The following is an 11,399-nucleotide window of genomic DNA, read 5'->3' on the forward strand; positions in this document are numbered from 1 at the left end:
TCGGCATGGTCCCCCACGGGTACAACATCCACCTCCGCGGACTGCGGAGTCACCTCCGCGGGTTCCCCATCCATCTCGCAGGGTGCATCTTCCACAACGTCCTCCTGACCAGCATTGGGCTGGGCCATTGTTCCAGGCTCCAACCCGGGTTGAGTTCCTTGCCGGGCAGCCATGGACCTCGTAACCACGCAGGTCCACCCTGGTAAACCCAGCATCTCAGCATGAGCGTTTAACGCCACCTCCTTCCAGGCGGTATGTTCCGAATCGTTTCCGAGCAGACAATCCACCGGCATGGCAGGGCTGACGGCAACTCTCAACTGGCCTGAGACTCCTCCCCACTCAAAGGGAACTTGGGCCACGGAGTAATGACTCTTGCTGTTATCGGCCATTACCACCGAGTGGAACCCTTCCAGAATCACCTGCTCTGGGGACACCAGCGACGTCTTACAATCGTCATGTTGGCACCCGTGTCCCTCAGAGCCTCTACCCCCTCCCCGTTAACCCGTACCCTCTGCCGGTACTTGACAGTGTTCGAGGGCAACTGCGTCACTGGGACCATCTCTCTATCCCCCAGTCAAGCCTGTCCACTCACCCCCCTCATCTAGGGACAACTCCTCCCCCAGCGCTATACTAGCCACCCCGGGGCTCTTACCTCCTGTGGGGGCTGGGGTCCGTTTGCGACACTGGGGATCCCCCTTGTAGTGCCCAACCTCCCCACATTCGTAACACCGGACAGTTCTGGGCTGCTGACTCTTGTCAGGGTAAGTAGGTTTCGGTGATCCAGATTGGGGTGGGGAACCTACCCCCTTCCCTTGAGGTCTATTTTGGGGGCCTTTAAAGAACTCCTTCTTTTTATCCCCCCTCTCTCTTCTGGGGTGCACCCTGTCTGCCCTTCGGGGTGCCACCCCCCGGTCCCTTGTGGGACACCCGGGTGCTAACCCAGGTATCTGCCTCCTCCGCAAGCTTCCGAGGGTCGGTCAGCTTGCGGTCCACCAGGTGTTGACGTAGCTCTGGAAAACATTTAGAGAGGAGGTGCTCTCTTAAAAACAAGTTGTACAGCCCTTCGTAATCGCTCACTTTGCTGCCACACACCCAACCCTCTAAAGCCTTACGTGCATAATCACAAAAATCCACCCAGTTCTGTGTGGGAAGCTTATGGCTGTTGCAGAACCTCTGGCAATGTTTCTCTGGGGTGAGACCAAACTTCCTAAGCAGGGCCTCCTTCATGACAGGGTAATCTGTTTGCTCCTCTCTGTCTAAGGTCAAGAGTGTGTCCCTTGCCACGGGAGGCATGTACCGGTATAGGCCACCCCATGGGCTACCAAGGACACCTTGTATGCCGCCAACCACTTATCTATGTCATCCCCAACACTAAAACTGGCCACCATCTCCTTTGGTAGATAGAACTTAGGCTCTCGTGGAGCCTCAGCCGGTACGCTGCCACCATTCCTGTTGCCTTGCGCCCCTAGCTGCCATGCTTTCAACTCCAACTCCTTTAGGCTGAGCTCATGCGTGAGCTTCCTTTCCTCCATGGCTAACCACTTCTCCTCTCTCTCCTTCTCCATCCTAGCAAGCTCCAATCTCAATTGCCTCTCTTTCCTCCTGTCCTCATACTCTTCCACCGACACACTCCCTGCTGACACACTACTGCCTACCCTGGAACGTCTCCCTGGCAACACATTGTCACTAATGTCAACCTGCAGTAGGTCCAACTCTCCTGGAGTGCCCGGTTCTCCTCGAGCACCCGGCTCCCCCTGTCCCTTGTCCCCTCTCCCTCCCGGGTGGGCCAATACCCATGCCCTCAAGGCTTTCTGAAGCTCCTCTCTCTTGGCGCCTCGCCTGAGGGACACCCCCATCCCCTGACAGAACTCCTTCAGCTGCGCCACCGTATACATTTCTAGTCTGGCCAGCTCAAAATCCATCCTGACAGGTGGGGCCCCAAACAATTCAAGGGAAAACACTAGGACGTAGGCAACAGGTTCAAAACAGGAGCCTATACACTCAATCAGACAGTGAAGGGCAATTTGTTAGGCTTGCGACACAACAGGTGGCCAATTGCGGCGCACACTGAATCCCTGTAGGGTGCTGCACAAGCGCTAGTCCCAATCCCACCGCTGAACACCAATGTTAGAAATGAGGTCACCAATTCCGACGTGGTAGCTTGGCGCGAGGTAGGAAGGCACCCGAAGGCAATGTGTAAAGCAATTGTGCAGCACACACTCACACGGATTCAGCCATGCACACACAATGAAGGACACTACACCAAGTGGTTTGATAAAACAGGATTCTTTATCTATTTCAAGTGGTGGTGAATCAATTAATTTCAAGAATAATGCTGGTACAGCCACAAAAACCATGAATTCATTTAGGTAGATATTCCAGCTAAACGCAGGGCAACAGTTAATTCCTCACAGTGCCGAAATCAGTGCATTTCAGGGCAACAACCGATTCAGTACGGCATAAAACAGGTATAAGTTCATTTGAATATTCACAACCGGCACTCAGAGGGTAATATTTAACTCAGTCAGGTCAAAACAGTTGTAAATCCCCTTCAGGTGATTAACACCAATAACCCCAGGACCCCGGGCAATTCATTCAAAGGTCTAGAGCTGGCATTGGCATGGTAGTAGTTTCTTTAGTCAAGCAACCATAGCGAATAACCCATCAGTCCCCTCCCCTGGTGGAGACACATCGAGGCCTCGCTGTTAGTTCGGGGGCCCCTCTCCCCTAGAGGGGGCAATATTTCTTGAGAGTAATGGGGTCCCCAACCTTTCGCTCACTTGAGGGGCCCAGTCAAAGGTGAGGGCGGTCACAGGGCTGCCGAGCTGTACACGCGATGCTCCTGGGCAGCCCCGCCGCCCCCTCCGAATTCGGTGTCGCTGCGGGGGAGGTTACCTGGCGGCTTCAAAGCGTGTGATGCTCCGTCCCCGGCGGTGGTCGGTCGGGGGCTCCCGCTTCCCTCTGAGCCCTCGTGTCGATGCTCTCAGAAGGTCCCCGGGCCTCCTTTCAGCCCAGGAACAAGTGGGTGTACCGCGTTCTGGGGGGGCAGGGCCGCGGGAGCCAATCCGCAGGCAGCTCTCGGAGGGTGCAGCCCCCAGGACCAATGGGACCGCGCCTCCCTCGGGGAGCGGACGACGTCACTCTCTGTCCTGGCGCGGCCTCCCTGATTACCGCTGCGGCTCTCCCAGGCTTCGGGGGCCGCAGCGGTGGAGCTTGAGCAATGCAGCACTGGGGCAGCGGGCGCTGGGGCCGTGGCGATTGACTTCCCCCCAGGTGGCCTCTCTCTCAGCGGCACGGCGCCAGTAGGCAGGGTTCCCGGGCACTTAGCGCTTCCGTCCCCACAGCTCTTGGTAAGAGGGCCCCTATTAATTCATTCCATTAAATGGACCAGGGCATTGCAGCGCGTATGTGCCCAGCTCCTCGGAGCCACGGCGCGTGGTTGACACAGTGCGTGGGGGGGGTCACAGCGCTTGAAGGCACAGCGCTGGGTTGTCACAGCGCTTGGGGGTCACAGCGCTTGAAGACACAGCGCTGGGTAGGTACAACGCTTGCACAGTGCGGCGCCTGGAAGGTACAGCGCTCAGGGATGGGACAGAGAAGTAGCGCTGAAAGGTGACACAGCGCGTAACAGCAGGCAGCTTCTCTCTCAGGGGCACAATTCTGTTAGCACAGCGCTTGGGGATCACAGCGCTTTACCTGCAGTTCTTGGAGGGCCCACAGCGACAGTCCAGGTCAGCACTTGTCTTAGGGGGAAAGGGGATGGCAGGTCCCCCCTGGTAGGCTTATTAGGGGGAGAAGGGGGTGGAGTTGGCAGGCATCAGAGGAAGGGTGGGTCCCTGCAGCACACTGGAGATGGTCCTCTGGGTTGCCAACTCACCAGGCAAGATCAGCAGGCAGGCAGAGTCCCTCATCTAACTTGGGTACAACAGGGCCTAGACTCAGTCAGTCCCAGTAGTGTAGGTTTCTCCCCTAGGCCCAACCGCCTATGCTCCGGCAGAGGTTCCCCCAGGTCCAGTGGTGCCCCAACTGACTAGTCAGGTTTCCCTTCTTTCCTCTTATACCCCCAGGTCAGGTGACCCTCCTGCAAAGGCGGCAAAGCATAATCCCTCCCAAAAATCTCAAAATGTCCCAGCCTGCTCCTAACCACTAGTGTGTGTATGCAATGGCCACTCTGCAGTAGCAGGGGCCTGTGGCAGCCATGTTGTTAGGAGAGAGCACCTGCACCTCAGCACTGTTTAGCAGTGGTAAGGTGCCCAGAGACCTAGGGCCAACAAAAAGATGGCGGCAAAAATGAGGCGACAAGTGCAAAAAAACGGGGTAGGCCACCCTAGGGCTGACAGGTCTAACAGCATGAAATTCCACAGGGTGAATCCTTGCACCTGTACAAACTTTCCACGAAATTGCTTGCATCTAGTACTACATATCAACAGGAGACCTTTACTGGAATGGCGTGCAGGGGAAGCAAGGTGGTGATTAAAGGGTATCTGCTGCAAGAGCTTGGGGCCTCAAATTGTGTGTGTAGGAAACATGCAGAAGCACTGCAGGATGGTTGTGTGGCACAAGACTGCAGGGCCAGGGCAGGGTGCACACAGAGCATGGAGATAGGCTGGGGCATACAGGCTAGCTGTCAAGGCATATATTTTGAAGACAAGGGCACAGAGATAGGTTGCATAGACGTCAGGAGAATAAAGGCAAGAGGCACAGGATCAATTCATTGGTGGCAGAGGACTGGAGAATGCAAAGAGTGGCAGCAGTATCAGTGTAGGACAGACCATGGAGACTAGAAGGGGCCAGAGTAGACAGTGATGTTGCAGGTGCTCTGGGGCTCACAGTAAAAGTCTCCTGTTGATATACAGTACCAGATGCAAGAAATCTGGTGGAAAGTTTGTATTGGTGCAAGGATACACCCTGTGGAACTTCATGACCTTGGATCTATGACTGGAGGATAATAACGTCAAGTTCATACAACATCTTAAGACTCATCTTTTTTTCACAGCATTTGGCTAACATGACTTTTTTCTCTAAAGTTCTCAGCGATGTTACTCTGACACCTAAGACTAGCACACCTCTCATCATGCACTGTTCTTCTACCTCTTACATAGGCAAGTATAACTACTATTCCATTTATCATCATCCACCTTTGACTGAATGTAAGGTTTGTACTCACTATCTAGTCACCTACCATACTCCTCAGAGAGCATAGCACTCCGAGGGCACCATTCGGTGGTTTGCAGTGCTCTTTAGAAACCTTAAATAAAAACTTAAATAAAATGTAAGCACTCTTGAATATTAACATGGGTAGGAGTTAAGCTTAATGTAGTACAGTGGGTTGTGATGGGGCTGTGTCACGAGGTAAAAGCATTTCTAAACAAAATTAATTTTGAATAAACAAAAGAAAATCTATAAAATAGAATTGCTGAAAGGGAGGATGACATAGATGGTAGCACTTAAGAAGAAGCTAATTTAAGGGGCTACCATCATCTCATGTCTAGGGGTTTGCAAAATTCACATACATTTTGCATAAAATTTGAATCCGGCATTGCGTGCTATAGTTTAGCGCAAAATGCATCCTTGTGTCAGTGCTGCACTGGTGCGCATTCTCGGGCCCGCCCCAACCAACCCTTTGTGCCTGCACAGAACTCTGTGGGTTGCTCTCTGCTATCTTAGGGGCCGTCGCACTGAACATTTCCTCTGTGGCAAAAGACATGTTTCAGGGTCTGCACGCTGGTGGCTGTGATGCCCTGTCCTGTTCATTGTGCTTTTCCCCAGGGTGTGTTGTGCAACATGTTGAACGTTTGGTAATATTGAAAAAGTTGATGTCAATGTGTGTAACGATACATTTAAGATCACAAAAATATCTGCATCATTATTCACAAAGTCACATGTTCTGAACCCCGTGTCCACACCGACTCAGAAATACATAGTTACGCTGGCCCTGAGATCCTGGCCCATGGTCACTGTTTGACAGATCACAGGTGGGGTAGCCCATAGCCAGCTGACAAACACGCAAACAGGAAATCGAAGCTCAAACTCACAGATAGGTGCAGCAACATCACAATGGTCCAGGGGTGTGCACATTCCCAAAACACGGTAAAGTCAGGTGCCACACAAAGTTAGGAACACTCAGCCAATCAGGACACAACACACACAGTACACACAGTGATCACACACTCCTCATGTCAGAAAGCTGAACATGTTATCTACTGGCTGCATTGTGACCATGCAAGGTCAAAGCCCACCTGGATTCTTCATCCAAACATTAATGTATGGCCCTAAGTCCGCATTCCTTTAAAAAAAAGAAAAGGAGTAGCGGAACCATTTTAATACACCCAATGAACTGTATAAAAGTCTATGTTAGACCGATTGGAAATTGAGACAGTCCTCGGACCCTTTGCCTGTAACTGTTCTCCCAGACCCACTGTTTAATTAAATTAACTTTTCCTGTTTTGCCAAACGCCTCTTGTCTCTTGATTTTTCAAAGTACTTCATATTCAAGCAACATGTTTACATGCCCTCTTTTCCTCTTTTGCAGTAAGAGTGCTTCTGGGACTACATTTCCCAGGTGCCCCTAAGGGCAGCCATCTTGGGTTTGGCTGAGCTACATAATAGGTGGCACTGCCCTATGGGTGGACGTTCACTATTCACATACTCTTGCCAATGCAGGGGCTCCCTATTCCTTCGCTGTGAGGAAAGGTCTTTGAAGCTGCCTTCCCTCCTGCTGTGAGCAGCAAGCTGCAAGTGCAATGGTATCAATCATTCAATCAATCAATGATTTGTGAAGCGTGCTACTCACCCGTGAGGGTCTCAAGGTCCTGGTGGGAGGGGCGTGTAGCTCCAATGCAGCTGAAGAGCCAGGTCATGAGGCTCTTCCTGAAGATGTGCAGAGTGCGAGAGCATCTGATGTTGAGCAGGAGCTCGTTCCAGGTCTTTGCCATGTTGTAGGAGTAGGGTCTTCCACCCGCTCTGGCTCGGTGAATGCACAGGATTTCGGCGAGGTTGGTGGAGCGGAGGTTCCTCTTGGGTACGTGGAAGGAGACTCTTTTGTTGATGTATTGGGGTCCTGTGTTGTGGAGGGATTATTAGGCGTGAGTGAGTAGCTTGAAGGTTACTCTTTTCTCGATGTGGAGCCGGTGGAGGTCTCGTAGGTGCTGGGTGATGTGTTCATGCTGTGGGATGCTGAGGACGACAACTGCAGTTCCATGCCGGCTCCTGCTGTTATCTGTTTGAAGCTCCGAGGCGTCGGCGATTCTGCTACCTGTGAGTTAATACAGGGCAGGCCATGCTCTGAGTGGTAAGCCTGTTCTTGGGCAGGGCACACTCGCTTGTTATAGTCCAGGGCAGCCTTTCTAGAGCTGAGTGCCTTCGCATATAAAAACATTCAAACATCGACTCCTCACAAGCTTCAGCTGCCAGTTTCTTGTAGTACGTCTCCGGCTTGGGGCTCCTTGCTATATGTCCCATACATCTTTGATATATGTTATGTGCATAGTTTCTAAGCTCATTAGCAGTGGCTGAAGAATCCTTGTGTGTGCATATAGATAGAAGAATACGAACATTGTTTTTATAAGATCTTTAGCAGTGACTAAAGAACAGTGGGTGAGCATTGTTCCAACTGTATGATTGGTAACATGTGTGATGCTATCTTAGATGTGAGCAATATCACATCTAATGCGACACGGCCCACCAGAGAATATTGAGATGAAGATTCATACATGCAATGTAGTATTATATGCTGCTCACTAGCTTTTTCTTAACAGATCACCTTCCCCGATGTTCCCTTCCCACACTCTTCCCCTCGCCTGGCCACTCCCATTTTCAGAGTTATCAAGGCATACTGCATTGGAGATGCCTAAGGTGGGCCTCATAGGATTTCAAAGAGCATTGTGTAGCTCCCAAGGAGACAGCCATCATGACACCGTGTGTCAATTTATGATGCAAAGGCACATTTTGAACTAAGGTAAATAGTGGAAAAAAACAATTCGTTTACAGTAAATTTCTAGCACAAATTGTGTATTTCAGTAATTTATGAACAGCACCTGCACAGTAACTTTTTATAACTAACAGCACATAATTATATGATGTGATGTATTGTATAATTTTGGTTATTTCATCTAACAAGCTTAACATGAAATTCCTAAAATTACACAAATTATGGCAGCATAATTTACATTTTACCCTGTTTAACTCATGTCCCTGCCCCAACATACTAAGAATACCTTACCTCTAAACACCTGTATACAGTATTAGATACATTACAAATGAGTTCAAGCAAAAAATACACACAACATAGAATATGAAATTTTGTTAAGAACTTCATACACAACACCGCCACCCTCATATTTATTTCTTCATAGAATCAAGTCACAGTCCTGTCATACCTTCATCCACACAATTTCATATGAAAACACAACACAATCACACAGCCATTAGCGCAACATTGTATTTGACCAAAGAAGCACTATTATATGCATTCTACCACACGCGCCCATCACACAACCACACAACTATACACATACCTTCAAACCCAGTAACATATGTTTATACAACCAAGATCAAATGGCTGTACAAATATCTACCTTTACTAACACACAAATTATGCATCAACACACCTATTAGCTTCTGTCCAAACCTACACAATTGTGCACACTCAAAAAAGACATAATACAGGAATACACATACCATCATATGCCAACACAATGATCATCAAACACCCACACAGCCACAGTATGCCTATGCTATTTAGTGTGACTGCAATAACTTAGTTAAGCAATTATTCATCCTTTTACACGCCTACACATATTATAAAATATTGCCTCAAATAATAACAGTGTTGCCACAGCCAATATCATATACCCATGCAGTCACAATCATACAACAACACAATTAGCATCATATATATAGACAGATAGCAAACATTTGAGTCCATGAATGATCCTTGAACCCTGGTTCATGACCATTCTTCAATTAATGGTCAAGATATCTCCAATTTGATTGACAGGTCACATGACTTTGAGGTTTCCCAGGGCCACCTTCTAATTCTAATTTCTCAAAAACACATCCTTCTGTAAATATGTACTTTCATGTTCAAATTTAGAACAATTCCATTCAGCCTTTTTTTCAGTAATACAGAGCAACGAATCCTAAGAAAGTTCAAATTGGAAATGCCACTTCTTTGACCTCTCTTTTCTTTGGCCATGCGCTTTAATGAACTGAACACAAATTTAATGAATGAATGAATGATAGCTTTATAAAGCAATAGCTACTCCGAGGAGTGCCCCGGTGCTAGCAGGAGAACCCATGTGCACAGCCCCATACTGGAAGGACTACTTCTCAATAGATAAAAAACAAGTCTTACGTTTTTTACGGAAGACAGGCTCAGACCCTGTTCATTGCAACTCACAAGGGAGCTCATTCCAGGCATTTTTCAGCCAAAAAAGAAAAGGCCTCACCACCCCTTCGAACGCGCTTAAAGCGAGGAATAACTAGAAGAGAAGTGGTAGTGGAGCGCAGGGAATATACTGAGTGAATCTATCGGCCAGATATCGAGGGCTAGAAGAGAACACTGCTCTATGGACCATCACTAATGCTTTGAAGAGGAATGCCTAGGCAGATGGAGAAGTAACCTGGCTGCCATGTTTTGAACCACCTGCAGGCACCTCACCTGGGCTTTGGCAGCCCCCAAGAACAAGACATTTTCTAGTCAAGACGTGAAGTGATCATGGCATGGATCACTACTCTTCTTGCCTCGAGAGGCAGGAGGGGAAGAAATTTCGTAATGGTACAGAGCAGCTCAAACCATTAACATAGTCCTTCAGAAATCTGAGCCTTCAGAGAGATGGTATTGTCCAGTTTTACTCCCACGTTTTTATCCACTGGAGAAGGGGTAGGTGGGGCTGGCAATGCAGAGGGCCAGAGATATTCCCACCAGTTCGACACATGTGGCCCGCAAGAGATAATTTCAGTCTTCTCTGCATTGTATTTCAGTTGGCTGCTCTCCATTCAATCAAAGACAGCACGCATGCAGTCAGAGAATACGGCTGTTATAGAGGCAGGCAAACCTTTGAAAGAAAAGAGCAGCTTAATGTCATCGGCGTAAGAAATTATTTTACAACCATTCAGCTTGACAACAGATGCCAAGGGGGCCATGAAGATGTTAAAGAGGGTCAGGCTAAGAGAAGAGCCCTGCGGGACTCCTTGATTAATTGCCTTGGACTCCAAGGAAAAAGATGCAAGCCAAACCGATCGGCCTCTATCAGTCAAAAATGACGTGCAGCAGTCCCACACAGAACCTTCCACACCCAAGATGGAAAGACAGTGCAGGACGAGTGTGGGGCAGTGTCAAAGGCAGAAGGCAAGTCAAGAAGAATCAGGGCTGCATTTTCTTCCTGAATTCATCACCCATTTGATATGGTCAGAGATTTCCAGCAGTGCTAATTCCATGCTATGACAGGGATGAAAACCAGATTGGCTGGTGTGTAACAAACTCCCTTACTCAAGATATTCCAAAAGCTGGGTGTTAAAAAATCTTTCTAGCATTTCTGTCAAGGCTGGCAACAAAGAGATGGGCCTGCAGTTGGAAAAATGCTGGGATTTTATGCAGGCTTCTTAAGCAGAGGGACCACTTTAGTGATCTTCCAAACATCAGGAACAGTCCCAGAAGAAAGAGAGATATTGAAAACAGAGTTAATCACAGGGCTGGCAATGTCCACAGCTTCTGCAAGCAATGTTGGAGTTCATGCATCAAAAGGAGACCTTCACTTCCATTTTAAGATGACATTCCTGGTCTGTTTCAAGGATATATGCCTGAAGTGAGTGAACCTATGGCTCAGCTGACCATAATACCCAACCGGCAGGGAGAAAGAAATCATGGCAGGCAGTCATTTCCGAATATTCAAGATTTTTGTTTCAAAGAATGTGGCCAACCCATTGTAGAACTCTTGAGAGAGCACAGTAGCTCAATGACAAGACTGTGGAGAACCAAAAAACTTCACAGTTTGGAAGATAGAGCAGGAGCTATGCTCAGCAGAGATGATTTTCTTTGTAATAAACTGGTGCTGAGCATGTTTAATAGAAACATGATAAGCTCTAAGAGCTAATTTGCATACAGACTTGCTGTTGGAAGAGTAGTCTTTATGCCAGATGCGTTCAAGCTTTTTACAGGTTTTACGTTCCTTAGCCAAGTGTGAGGAGAACCATAAGGGCCCTTGCCCCTCTTCCACTCCTGTAGAGAGGCTGGAACATTTGCTGCCCTGAGAAGCCATTTGTTGATGACCTCAACATTAAGAATGACATCATTAGTAAGATGGGGACATGTGTTGGCAAGGAGTTCTACCCAATCCAAAGGCTTCACCCTCTTTATGCCCTACAGGTAGTATGGTTTGATGGCCTATTCTGCTGAC

This window comes from Triturus cristatus, chromosome 12 (genome assembly GCF_964204655.1).
Source record: "Triturus cristatus chromosome 12, aTriCri1.1, whole genome shotgun sequence".
Lineage (NCBI taxonomy): Eukaryota > Metazoa > Chordata > Amphibia > Caudata > Salamandridae > Triturus > Triturus cristatus.